This window comes from Pangasianodon hypophthalmus, chromosome 2, assembly GCF_027358585.1.
Source record: "Pangasianodon hypophthalmus isolate fPanHyp1 chromosome 2, fPanHyp1.pri, whole genome shotgun sequence".
NCBI classification, from domain to species: domain Eukaryota; kingdom Metazoa; phylum Chordata; class Actinopteri; order Siluriformes; family Pangasiidae; genus Pangasianodon; species Pangasianodon hypophthalmus.
This window is the reverse complement of record NC_069711.1, coordinates 4,450,656-4,463,262: the sequence shown is the minus strand read 5'-3', so window position 1 is coordinate 4,463,262 and position 12,607 is coordinate 4,450,656. Positions and strand designations below refer to the sequence as shown.

Below are 12,607 nucleotides of genomic sequence, written 5' to 3'. Positions count from 1 at the left end.
CAGATGTACATTGTAATTGGTCTTAATGCAATCTGTAGCCCATATCTGACTCTAAAAAAATCCTACATCTATAGCTGCTGCTCTGCCTTTTTGCAATAGCTATCAAAGCCATCAAGGAGTACGAGGTCGGCACAAGCCACTCTCTTCATTCACTCATAAATCTTTCACCTTTTACTAAAGATTTCTGTGGAGAGGAACATTGATGAGTTCTACTTATGTTTGTGGGCTTTGCTGTTCCAAAGCTGGCTGTTTCATGGTTTGGCCTAAGAGATGGCCAGGGCTCTGTTGGGGATGGAGCCTAAGTAAGGGAATCGATGGATAAATAAATAAGTAAACAGCTAAGAGCCTTCCTTTTTTTTCACATCCCTGGCTGGCAATTCAACTGCTACCACCCATTGTCTACACTGGTCCGTTCTCTGGAAACACCACAAAGACCAGAATAATAGGAACAGCTAGAGTGAAGTAAGGGACTGAAGCCCAGACCCACAGCCAGTTCCAACATGGCTTAAACAGTCAGTGACTGAGTGAAAGAAAGGGGGAACGAATGGCTATCTCTATAAGAGATTGGGAACCAGTAATCTGGCTCAGGGTAAGGTACCTTGAGCACCCCGCCTCCACCCTGATATCTTTTATAGCTCCTGCCCAAGAAAAAAGGCAAAATGGTACTTAAAAAAAAAAAGAATGAAACAGATGTACTTTCTAATTGGTCTTAATGCAATCTGTAGCCCATATCTGACTCTAAACAAATCCTACATCTATAGCTGCTGCTCTGCCTTTTTGCAATAGCTATCAAAGCCATCAAGGTGTACGAGGTCGGCACAAGCCACTCTCTTCATTCACACATGAATCTTTAACCTTTTACTAAAGATTTCTGTGGAGAGGAACATTGATGAGTTCTACTTATGTTTGTGGGCTTTGCTGTTCCAAAGCTGGCTGTTTCATGGTTTGGCCTAAGAGATGGCCAGGGCTCTGTTGGGGATGGAGCCTAAGTGAGGGAATCGATGGATAAATAAATAAGTAAACAGCTAAGAGCCTTCCTTTTTTTTCACATCCCTGGCTGGCAATTCAACTGCTACCACCCATTGTCTACACTGGTCCGTTCTCTGAAAACACCACAAAGACCAGAATAATAGGAACAGCTAGAGTGAAGTAAGGGACAGATGCCCAGACCCACAGCCAGTTCCAACAGGGCTTAAACAGTCAGTGACTGAGTGAAAGAAAGGGGGAACGAATGGCTATCTCTATAAGTGATTGGGAACCAGTAATCTGGCTCAGGGTAAGGTACCTTGAGCACCCCGCCTCCACCCTGATATCTTTTATAGCTCCTGCCCAAGAAAAAGGGCAAAGTTAAAAAAAAAAAAAAAAAAGAACCAGATGTACATTGTAATTGGTCTTAATGCAATCTGTAGCCCATATCTGACTCTAAACAAATCCTACATCTATAGCTGCTGCTCTGCCTTTTTGCAATAGCTATCAAAGCCATCAAGGTCTACGAGGTCGGCACAAGCCACTCTCTTCATTCACACATAAATGTCTAACCTTTTACTAAAGATTTCTGTGGAGAGGAACATTGATGAGTTCGACTTATGTTTGTGGGCTTTGCTGTTGCAAAGCTGGCTGTTTCATAGTTTGGCTTAAGAGATGGCCAGGGCTCTGTTGGGGATGGAGCCTAAGTAAGGGAATCAATGGATAAATAAATAAGTAAACAGCTAAGAGCCTTCCTTTTTTTTCACATCCCTGGCTGGCAATTCAACTGCTACCACCCATTGTCTACATTGGTCCCTTCTCTGAAAACACCACAAAGACCAGAATAACAGGAACAGCTAGAGTGAAGTAAGGGACAGAAGCCCAGACCCACAGCCAGTTCCAACATGGCTTAAACAGTCAGTGACTGAGTGAAAGAAAGGGGGAAAGCATGGCTATCTCTATAAGTGATTGGGAACTAGTAATCTGGCTCAGGGTAAGGTACCTTGAGCACCCCGCCTCCACCCTGATATCTTTTATAGCTCCTGCCCAAGAAAAAGAGCAAAATGGTACTTAAAAAAAAAAACAAACAGATGTACATTGTAATTGGTCTTAATGCAATCTGTAGCCCATATCCGACTCTAAACAAATCCTACATCTATAGCTGCTGCTCTGCCTTTTTGCAATAGCTATCAAAGCCATCAAGGTGTACGAGGTCGGCACAAGCCACTCTCTTCATTCACACATAAATCTTTCACCTTTTACTAAAGATTTCTTTGGAGAGGAACATTGATGAGTTCTACTTATGTTTGTGGGCTTTGCTGTTGCAAAGCTGGCTGTTTAATGGTTTGGCCTAAGAGATGGCCAGGGCTCTGTTGGGGATGGAGCCTAAGTGAGGGAATCAATGGATAAATAAATAAGTAAACAGCTAAGAGCCTTACTTTTTTTTGACATCCCTGGCTGGCAACTCAGCTGCTACCACACATTGTCTACATTGGTCCCTTCTCTGGAAACACCACAAAGACCTGAATAATAGGAACAGCTAGAGTGAAGTAAGGGACAGAAGCCCAGACCCACAGCCAGTTCCAACATGGCTCAAATAGTCAGTGACTGAGTGAAAGAAATAGGTTAAAGAATGGCTATCTCTATAAGTGATTGGGAAGTAGTAATCTGGCTCAGGGTAAGGTACCTTGAGCACCCCGCCTCCACCTGATATCTTTTATAGCTCCTGCCCAAGAAAAAAGGCAAAATGGTACTTAAAAAAAAAATGAAAGAAACAGATGTACTTTGTAATTGGTCTTAATGCAATCTGTAGCCCATATCCGACTCTAAACAAATCCTACATCTATAGCTGCTGCTCTGCCTTTTTGCAATAGCTATCAAAGCCATCAAGGTGTACGAGGTCGGCACAAGCCACTCTCTTCATTCACACATGAATCTTTCACCTTTTACTAAAGATTTCTGTGGAGAGGAACATTGATGAGTTCTACTTATGTTTGTGGGCTTTGCTGTTGCAAAGCTGGCTGTTTCATAGTTTGGCCTAAGAGATGGCCAGGGCTCTGTTGGGGATGGAGCCTAAGTAAGGGAATCGATGGATAAATAAATAAGTAAACCGCTAAGAGCCTTCCTTTTTTTTCACATCCCTAGCAGGCAATTCAACTGCTACCACCCATTGTCTACATTGGTCCCTTCTCTGAAAACACCACAAAGACCAGAATAACAGGAACAGCTAGAGTGAAGTAAGGGACAGAAACCCAGACCCACAGCCAGGTCCAACATAGCTTAAACAGTCAGTGACTGAGTGGAAAAAAAGGGGGAAAGCATGGCTATCTCTATAAGTGATTGGGAACTAGTAATCTGGCTCAGGGTAAGGTACCTTGAGCACCCCGCCTCCACCCTGATATCTTTTATAGCTCCTGCCCAAGAAAAAGGGCAAAATGGTACTTAAAAAAACAAACAAACAGATGTACATTGTAATTGGTCTTAATGCAATCTGTAGCCCATATCTGACTCTAAACAAATCCTACATCTATAGCTGCTGCTCTGCCTTTTTGCAATAGCTATCAAAGCCATCAAGGTGTACGAGGTCGGCACAAGCCACTCTCTTCACTCACACATAAATCTTTCCCTTTTTACTAAAGATTTCTGTGGAGAGGAACATTGATGAGTTCTACTTATGTTGGTGGGCTTTGCTGTTCCAAAGCTGGCTGTTTCATGGTTTGGCCTAAGAGATGGCCAGGGCTCTGTTGGGGATGGAGCCTAAGTGAGGGAATCAATGGATAAATAAATAAGTAAACAGCTAAGAGGCTTACTTTTTTTTCACATCTCTGGCTGGCAATTGAACTGCTACCACGCATTTTCTACATTGGTCCCTTCTCTGGAAACACCACAAAGACCAGAATAATAGGAACAGCTAGAGTGAAGTAAGGAACAGAAGCCCAGACCCACAGCCAGTTCCAACAGGGCTTAAACAGTCAGTGACTGAGTGGAAAAAAAAAGGGGGAAAGCATGGCTATCTCTATAAGTGATTGGGAACTAGTAATCTGGCTCAGGGTAAGGTACCTTGAGCACCCCGCCTCCACCCTGATATCTTTTATAGCTCCTGCCCAAGAAAAAGGGCAAAGTTAAAAAAAAAAAAGAACCAGATGTACATTGTAATTGGTCTTAATGCAATCTGTAGCCCATATCTGACTCTAAACAAATCCTACATCTATAGCTGCTGCTCTGCCTTTTTGCAATAGCTATCAAAGCCATCAAGGTGTACGAGGTCGGCACAAGCCACTCTCTTCACTCACACATAAATCTTTCCCTTTTTACTAAAGATTTCTGTGGAGAGGAACATTGATGAGTTCTACTTATGTTGGTGGGCTTTGCTGTTGCAAAGCTGGCTGTTTCATAGTTTGGCCTAAGAGATGGCCAGGGCTCTGTTGGGGATGGAGCCTAAGTGAGGGAATCAATGGATAAATAAATAAGTAAACAGCTAAGAGGCTTACTTTTTTTTCACATCTCTGGCTGGCAATTCAACTGCAACCACCCATTGTCTACATTGGTCCCTTCTCTGGAAACACCACAAAGACCAGAATAACAGGAACAGCTAGAGTGAAGTAAGGAACAGAAGCCCAGACCCACAGCCAGTTCCAACACGGCTTAAACAGTCAGTGACTGAGTGAAAGAAAGGGGGAGCGAATGGCTATCTCTATAAGTGATTGGGAACTAGTAATCTGGCTCAGGGTAAGGTACCTTGAGCACCCCGCCTCCACCCTGATATCTTTTATAGCTCCTGCCCATGAAAAAAGGCAAAATGGTACTTAAAAAAAAAAGAAATAAACAGATGTACTTTGTAATTGGTCTTAATGCAATCTGTAGCCTATATCCGACTCTAAACAAATCCTACATCTATAGCTGCTGCTCTGCCTTTTTGCAATAGCTATCAAAGCCATCAAGGTGTACCAGGTCGGCACAAGCCGCTCTCTTCATTCACACATAAATCTTTCCCCTTTTACTAAAGATTTCTGTGGAGAGGAACATTGATGAGTTCTACTTATGTTTGTGGGCTTTGCTGTTGCAAAGCTGGCTGTTTCATAGTTTGGCCTAAGAGATGGCCAGGGCTCTGTTGGGGATGGAGCCTAAGTAAGGGAATCGATGGATAAACAAATAAGTAAACAGCTAAGAGCCTTACTTTTTTTTCACATCCCTGGCTGGCAATTCAACTGCTACCACCAATTGTCTACACTGGTCCCTTCTCTGAAAACACCACAAAGACCAGAATAACAGGAACAGCTAGAGTGAAGTAAGGGACAGAAGCCCAGACCCACAGCCAGTTCCAACATGGCTTAAACAGTCAGTGACTGAGTGAAAGAAAGGGGGAAAGCATGGCTATCTCTATAAGTGATTGGGAACTAGTATTCTGGCTCAGGGTAAGGTACCTTGAGCACCCCGCCTCCACCCTGATATCTTTTATAGCTCCTGCCCAAGAAAAAGGGCAAAGTTAAAAAAAAAAAAAAAAAAAAAAGAAAAAAAAAAAGAACCAGATGTACATTGTAATTGGTCTTAATGCAATCTGTAGCCCATATCTGACTCTAAACAAATCCTACATCTATAGCTGCTGCTCTGCCTTTTTGCAATAGCTATCAAAGCCATCAAGGTGCACGAGGTCGGCACAAGCCACTCTCTTCATTCACACATAAATCTTTCACCTTTTACTAAAGATTTCTGTGGAGAGGAACATTGATGAGTTCTACTTATGTTTGTGGGCTTTGCTGTTCCAAAGCTGGCTGTTTCATGGTTTGGCCTAAGAGATGGCCAGGGCTCTGTTGGGGATGGAGCCTAAGTGAGGGAATCAATGGATAAATAAATAAGTAAACAGCTAAGAGGCTTACTTTTTTTTCACATCTCTGGCTGGCAATTGAACTGCTACCACGCATTTTCTACATTGGTCCCTTCTCTGGAAACACCACAAAGACCAGAATAATAGGAACAGCTAGAGTGAAGTAAGGAACAGAAGCCCAGACCCACAGCCAGTTCCAACAGGGCTTAAACAGTCAGTGACTGAGTGAAAAAAAAAAAGGGGGAAAGCATGGCTATCTCTATAAGTGATTGGGAACTAGTAATCTGGCTCAGGGTAAGGTACCTTGAGCACCCCGCCTCCACCCTGATATCTTTTATAGCTCCTGCCCAAGAAAAAGGGCAAAGTTAAAAAAAAAAAAGAACCAGATGTACATTGTAATTGGTCTTAATGCAATCTGTAGCCCATATCTGACTCTAAACAAATCCTACATCTATAGCTGCTGCTCTGCCTTTTTGCAATAGCTATCAAAGCCATCAAGGTGTACGAGGTCGGCACAAGCCACTCTCTTCACTCACACATAAATCTTTCCCTTTTTACTAAAGATTTCTGTGGAGAGGAACATTGATGAGTTCTACTTATGTTGGTGGGCTTTGCTGTTGCAAAGCTGGCTGTTTCATAGTTTGGCCTAAGAGATGGCCAGGGCTCTGTTGGGGATGGAGCCTAAGTGAGGGAATCAATGGATAAATAAATAAGTAAACAGCTAAGAGGCTTACTTTTTTTTCACATCTCTGGCTGGCAATTCAACTGCTACCACCCATTGTCTACATTGTTCCCTTCTCTGGAAACACCACAAAGACCAGAATAATAGGAACAGCTAGAGTGAAGTAAGGAACAGAAGCCCAGACCCACAGCCAGTTCCAACACGGCTTAAACAATCAGTGACGGAGTGAAAGAAAGGGGGAGCGAATGGCTATCTCTATAAGTGATTGGGAACTAGTAATCTGGCTCAGGGTAAGGTACCTTGAGCACCCCGCCTCCACCCTGATATCTTTTATAGCTCCTGCCCATGAAAAAAGGCAAAATGGTACTTAAAAAAAAAGAAAGAAACAGATGTACTTTGTAATTGGTCTTAATGCAATCTGTAGCCTATATCCGACTCTAAACAAATCCTACATCTATAGCTGCTGCTCTGCCTTTTTGCAATAGCTATCAAAGCCATCAAGGTGTACCAGGTCGGCACAAGCCGCTCTCTTCATTCACACATAAATCTTTCCCCTTTTACTAAAGATTTCTGTGGAGAGGAACATTGATGAGTTCTACTTATGTTTGTGGGCTTTGCTGTTGCAAAGCTGGCTGTTTCATAGTTTGGCCTAAGAGATGGCCAGGGCTCTGTTGGGGATGGAGCCTAAGTAAGGGAATCGATGGATAAACAAATAAGTAAACAGCTAAGAGCCTTACTTTTTTTTCACATCCCTGGCTGGCAATTCAACTGCTACCACCAATTGTCTACACTGGTCCCTTCTCTGAAAACACCACAAAAACCAGAATAACAGGAACAGCTAGAGTGAAGTAAGGAACAGAAGCCCAGACCCACAGCCAGTTCCAACATGGCTTAAACAGTCAGTGACTGAGTGAAAAAAAGAAAGGGGGAAAGCATGGCTATCTCTATAAGTGATTGGGAACTAGTAATCTGGCTCAGGGTAAGGTACCTTGAGCACCCCGCCTCCACCCTGATATCTTTTATAGCTCCTGCCCAAGAAGAAGGACAAAATGGTACATCAAAAAAAAAAAAAAAGAACCAGATGTACATTGTAATTGGTCTTAATGCAATCTGTAGCCCATATCTGACTCTAAACAAATCCTACATCTATAGCTGCTGCTCTGCCTTTTTGCAATAGCTATCAAAGCCATCAAGGTGTACGAGGTCGGCACAAGCCACTCTCTTCATTCACACATGAATCTTTCACCTTTTACTAAAGATTTCTGTGGAGAGGAACATTGATGAGTTCTACTTATGTTTGTGGGCTTTGCTGTTGCAAAGCTGGCTGTTTAATGGTTTGGCCTAAGAGATGGCCAGGGCTCTGTTGGGGATGGAGCCTAAGTGAGGGAATCAATGGATAAATAAATAAGTAAACAGCTAAGAGGCTTACTTTTTTTTCACATCTCTGGCTGGCAATTGAACTGCTACCACGCATTGTCTACTTTGGTCCCCTCTCTGGAAACACCACAAAGACCAGAATAATAGGAACAGCTAGAGTGAAGTAAGGGACAGAAGACCAGACCCACAGCCAGTTCCAACACGGCTTAAACAGTCAGTGACTGAGTGAAAGAAAGGGGGAGCGAATGGCTATCTCTATAAGTGATTGGGAACTAGTAATCTGGCTCAGGGTAAGGTACCTTGAGCACCCCGCCTCCACCCTGATATCTTTTATAGCTCCTGCCCATGAAAAAAGGCAAAATGGTACTTAAAAAAAAAAGAAAGAAACAGATGTACTTTGTAATTGGTCTTAATGCAATCTGTAGCCTATATCCGACTCTAAACAAATCCTACATCTATAGCTGCTGCTCTGCCTTTTTGCAATAGCTATCAAAGCCATCAAGGTGTACCAGGTCGGCACAAGCCGCTCTCTTCATTCACACATAAATCTTTCCCCTTTTACTAAAGATTTCTGTGGAGAGGAACATTGATGAGTTCTACTTATGTTTGTGGGCTTTGCTGTTGCAAAGCTGGCTGTTTCATAGTTTGGCCTAAGAGATGGCCAGGGCTCTGTTGGGGATGGAGCCTAAGTAAGGGAATCGATGGATAAACAAATAAGTAAACAGCTAAGAGCCTTACTTTTTTTTCACATCCCTGGCTGGCAATTCAACTGCTACCACCAATTGTCTACACTGGTCTCTTCTCTGAAAACACCACAAAGACCAGAATAACAGGAACAGCTAGAGTGAAGTAAGGGACAGAAGCCCAGACCCACAGCCAGTTCCAACATGGCTTAAACAGTCAGTGACTGAGTGAAAGAAAGGGGGAAAGCATGGCTATCTCTATAAGTGATTGGGAACTAGTATTCTGGCTCAGGGTAAGGTACCTTGAGCACCCCGCCTCCACCCTGATATCTTTTATAGCTCCTGCCCAAGAAAAAGGGCAAAGTTAAAAAAAAAAAAAAAAAAAAAAGAAAAAAAAAAAGAACCAGATGTACATTGTAATTGGTCTTAATGCAATCTGTAGCCCATATCTGACTCTAAACAAATCCTACATCTATAGCTGCTGCTCTGCCTTTTTGCAATAGCTATCAAAGCCATCAAGGTGTACCAGGTCGGCACAAGCCACTCTCTTCACTCACACATAAATCTTTCCCTTTTTACTAAAGATTTCTGTGGAGAGGAACATTGATGAGTTCTACTTATGTTGGTGGGCTTTGCTGTTGCAAAGCTGGCTGTTTCATAGTTTGGCCTAAGAGATGGCCAGGGCTCTGTTGGGGATGGAGCCTAAGTGAGGGAATCAATGGATAAATAAATAAGTAAACAGCTAAGAGGCTTACTTTTTTTTCACATCTCTGGCTGGCAATTCAACTGCTACCACCCATTGTCTACATTGTTCCCTTCTCTGGAAACACCACAAAGACCAGAATAATAGGAACAGCTAGAGTGAAGTAAGGAACAGAAGCCCAGACCCACAGCCAGTTCCAACACGGCTTAAACAATCAGTGACTGAGTGAAAGAAAGGGGGAGCGAATGGCTATCTCTATAAGTGATTGGGAACTAGTAATCTGGCTCAGGGTAAGGTACCTTGAGCACCCCGCCTCCACCCTGATATCTTTTATAGCTCCTGCCCATGAAAAAAGGCAAAATGGTACTTAAAAAAAAAAGAAATAAACAGATGTACTTTGTAATTGGTCTTAATGCAATCTGTAGCCTATATCCGACTCTAAACAAATCCTACATCTATAGCTGCTGCTCTGCCTTTTTGCAATAGCTATCAAAGCCATCAAGGTGTACCAGGTCGGCACAAGCCGCTCTCTTGATTCACACATAAATCTTTCCCCTTTTACTAAAGATTTCTGTGGAGAGGAACATTGATGAGTTCTACTTATGTTTGTGGGCTTTGCTGTTGCAAAGCTGGCTGTTTCATAGTTTGGCCTAAGAGATGGCCAGGGCTCTGTTGGGGATGGAGCCTAAGTAAGGGAATCGATGGATAAACAAATAAGTAAACAGCTAAGAGCCTTACTTTTTTTTCACATCCCTGGCTGGCAATTCAACTGCTACCACCAATTGTCTACACTGGTCCCTTCTCTGAAAACACCACAAAGACCAGAATAACAGGAACAGCTAGAGTGAAGTAAGGGACAGAAGCCCAGACCCACAGCCAGTTCCAACATGGCTTAAACAGTCAGTGACTGAGTGAAAGAAAGGGGGAAAGCATGGCTATCTCTATAAGTGATTGGGAACTAGTAATCTGGCTCAGGGTAAGGTACCTTGAGCACCCCGCCTCCACCCTGATATCTTTTATAGCTCCTGTCCAAGAAAAAGGGCAAAGTCAAAAAAAAAAAAAAAAAAAAGAACCAGATGTACATTGTAATTGGTCTTAATGCAATCTGTAGGCCATATCTGACTCTAAACAAATCCTACATCTATAGCTGCTGCTCTGCCTTTTTGCAATAGCTATCAAAGCCATCAAGGTGTACGAGGTTGGCACAAGCCACTCTCTTGATTCACACATAAACCATTCCCCTTTTACTAAAGATTTCTGTGGAGAGAAACATTGATGAGTTCTACTTATGTTTGTTGGCTTTGCTGTTGCAAAGCTGGCTGTTTCATGGTTTGGCCTAAGAGATGGCCAGGGATCTGTTGGGGATGGAGCCTAAGTGAGGGAATCGAGGGATAAATCAATAAATAAACAGCTAAGAGCCTTCCTTTTTTTGTACATCCCAGGCTGGCAACTCAACTGCTACCACCCATTGTCTACATTGTTCCCTTCTCTGGAAACACCACAATGACCAGAAGAATAGGAACAGCTAGAGTGAAGTAAGAGACAAAAGCTCAGACCCACAGCCAGTTCCAACATGGCTTAAACAGTCAGTCACTGAGTGAAAAAAAAAAGGGGGAAAGAATGGCTATCTCTATAAGTGATTGGGAACTAGTAATCTGGCTCAGGGTAAGGTACCTTGAGCACCCCGCCTCCACCCTGATATCTTTTATAGCTCCTGCCCAAGAAGAAGAACAAAATGGTACATCAAAAAAAAAAAAAAAGAACCAGATGTACATTGTAATTGGTCTTAATGCAATCTGTAGCCCATATCTGACTCTAAACAAATCCTACATCTATAGCTGCTGCTCTGCCTTTTTGCAATAGCTATCAAAGCCATCAAGGTGTACGAGGTCGGCACAAGCCACTCTCTTCATTCACACATGAATCTTTCACCTTTTACTAAAGATTTCTGTGGAGAGGAACATTGATGAGTTCTACTTATGTTTGTGGGCTTTGCTGTTGCAAAGCTGGCTGTTTAATGGTTTGGCCTAAGAGATGGCCAGGGCTCTGTTGGGGATGGAGCCTAAGTGAGGGAATCAATGGATAAATAAATAAGTAAACAGCTAAGAGGCTTACTTTTTTTTCACATCTCTGGCTGGCAATTGAACTGCTACCACGCATTGTCTACTTTGGTCCCCTCTCTGGAAACACCACAAAGACCAGAATAATAGGAACAGCTAGAGTGAAGTAAGGGACAGAAGACCAGACCCACAGCCAGTTCCAACACGGCTTAAACAGTCAGTGACTGAGTGAAAGAAAGGGGGAAAGCATGGCTATCTCTATAAGTGATTGGGAACTAGTAATCTGGCTCAGGGTAAGGTACCTTGAGCACCCCGCCTCCACCCTGATATCTTTTATAGCTCCTGCCCAAGAAAAAGGGCAAAGTTTAAAAATAAAAAAGTAAAAAAAAAAAAAAAAAGAACCAGATGTACATTGTAATTGGTCTTAATGCAATCTGTAGCCCATATCTGACTCTAAACAAATCCTACATCTATAGCTGCTGCTCTGCCTTTTTGCAATAGCTATCAAAGCCATCAAGGTGTATGAGGTCGGCACAAGCCACTCTCTTCATTCACACATAAATCTTTCACCTTTTACTAAAGATTTCTGTGGAGAGGAACATTGATGAGTTCTACTTATGTTTGTGGGCTTTGCTGTTGCAAAGCTGGCTGTTTAATGGTTTGGCCTAAGAGATGGCCAGGGCTCTGTTGGGGATGGAGCCTAAGTGAGGGAATCAATGGATAAATAAATAAGTAAACAGCTAAGAGCCTTACTTTTTTTTGACATCCCTGGCTGGCAACTCAGCTGCTACCATGCATTGTCTACATTGGTCCCTTCTCTGGAAACACCACAAAGACCTGAATAATAGGAACAGCTAGAGTGAAGTAAGGGACAGAAGCCCAGACCCACAGCCAGTTCCAATATGGCTCAAATAGTCAGTGACTGAGTGAAAGAAATAGGTTAAAGAATGGCTATCTCTATAAGTGATTGGGAACTAGTAATCTGGCTCAGGGTAAGGTACCTTGAGCACCCCGCCTCCACCCTGATATCTTTTATAACTCCTGCCCAAGAAAAAGGGCAAATTAAAAAAAAAAAAAAAAAAAAAAGAACCAGATGTACATTGTAATTGGTCTTAATGCAATCTGTAGGCCATATCTGACTCTAAAAAAATCCTACATCTATAGCTGCTGCTCTGCCTTTTTGCAATAGCTATCAAAGCCATCAAGGTGTACGAGGTTGGCACAAGCCACTCTCTTGATTCACACATAAACCTTTCCCCTTTCACTAAAGATTTCTGTGGAAAGGAACATTGATGAGTTCTACTTATGTTT

The 12,607-nt window shown here is 42.7% G+C and overlaps 4 non-coding genes and 12 pseudogenes across 4 annotated transcripts; all 16 read left to right on the top strand.

Annotated features, from left to right (window-relative positions):
* The first annotated feature begins 136 nt into the window (after window positions 1-136).
* On the top strand, window positions 137-244 carry LOC117596292 (uncharacterized; annotated as a pseudogene).
* A 579-nt stretch (window positions 245-823) lies between these two features.
* Window positions 824-931, top strand: LOC117596287 (uncharacterized; annotated as a pseudogene).
* A 1,259-nt stretch (window positions 932-2,190) lies between these two features.
* Window positions 2,191-2,298, top strand: LOC128317972 (uncharacterized; annotated as a pseudogene).
* A 579-nt stretch (window positions 2,299-2,877) lies between these two features.
* Window positions 2,878-2,985, top strand: LOC117596286 (uncharacterized; annotated as a pseudogene).
* Window positions 2,986-3,561: 576 nt separating this feature from the next.
* Window positions 3,562-3,669, top strand: LOC128317973 (uncharacterized; annotated as a pseudogene).
* Window positions 3,670-4,242: 573 nt separating this feature from the next.
* LOC117596301 (uncharacterized) lies at window positions 4,243-4,349 on the top strand (annotated as a pseudogene).
* Window positions 4,350-4,923: 574 nt separating this feature from the next.
* LOC117596335 (U5 spliceosomal RNA) lies at window positions 4,924-5,036 on the top strand. Its single transcript, XR_008301378.1, has one exon. It is a non-coding gene; the product is annotated as a U5 spliceosomal RNA (small nuclear RNA).
* A 592-nt stretch (window positions 5,037-5,628) lies between these two features.
* On the top strand, window positions 5,629-5,736 carry LOC128317971 (uncharacterized; annotated as a pseudogene).
* A 574-nt stretch (window positions 5,737-6,310) lies between these two features.
* LOC117596291 (uncharacterized) lies at window positions 6,311-6,417 on the top strand (annotated as a pseudogene).
* A 573-nt stretch (window positions 6,418-6,990) lies between these two features.
* Window positions 6,991-7,103, top strand: LOC117596310 (U5 spliceosomal RNA). The gene has a single exon (XR_008301377.1). It is a non-coding gene; the product is annotated as a U5 spliceosomal RNA (small nuclear RNA).
* Window positions 7,104-7,687: 584 nt separating this feature from the next.
* LOC117596320 (uncharacterized) lies at window positions 7,688-7,795 on the top strand (annotated as a pseudogene).
* A 573-nt stretch (window positions 7,796-8,368) lies between these two features.
* LOC117596322 (U5 spliceosomal RNA) lies at window positions 8,369-8,481 on the top strand. The gene has a single exon (XR_008301376.1). It is a non-coding gene; the product is annotated as a U5 spliceosomal RNA (small nuclear RNA).
* Window positions 8,482-9,073: 592 nt separating this feature from the next.
* On the top strand, window positions 9,074-9,180 carry LOC117596299 (uncharacterized; annotated as a pseudogene).
* Window positions 9,181-9,754: 574 nt separating this feature from the next.
* Window positions 9,755-9,867, top strand: LOC117596314 (U5 spliceosomal RNA). Its single transcript, XR_008301379.1, has one exon. It is a non-coding gene; the product is annotated as a U5 spliceosomal RNA (small nuclear RNA).
* Window positions 9,868-11,136: 1,269 nt separating this feature from the next.
* LOC117596289 (uncharacterized) lies at window positions 11,137-11,244 on the top strand (annotated as a pseudogene).
* A 590-nt stretch (window positions 11,245-11,834) lies between these two features.
* On the top strand, window positions 11,835-11,942 carry LOC117596332 (uncharacterized; annotated as a pseudogene).
* Window positions 11,943-12,607: the final 665 nt, after the last annotated feature.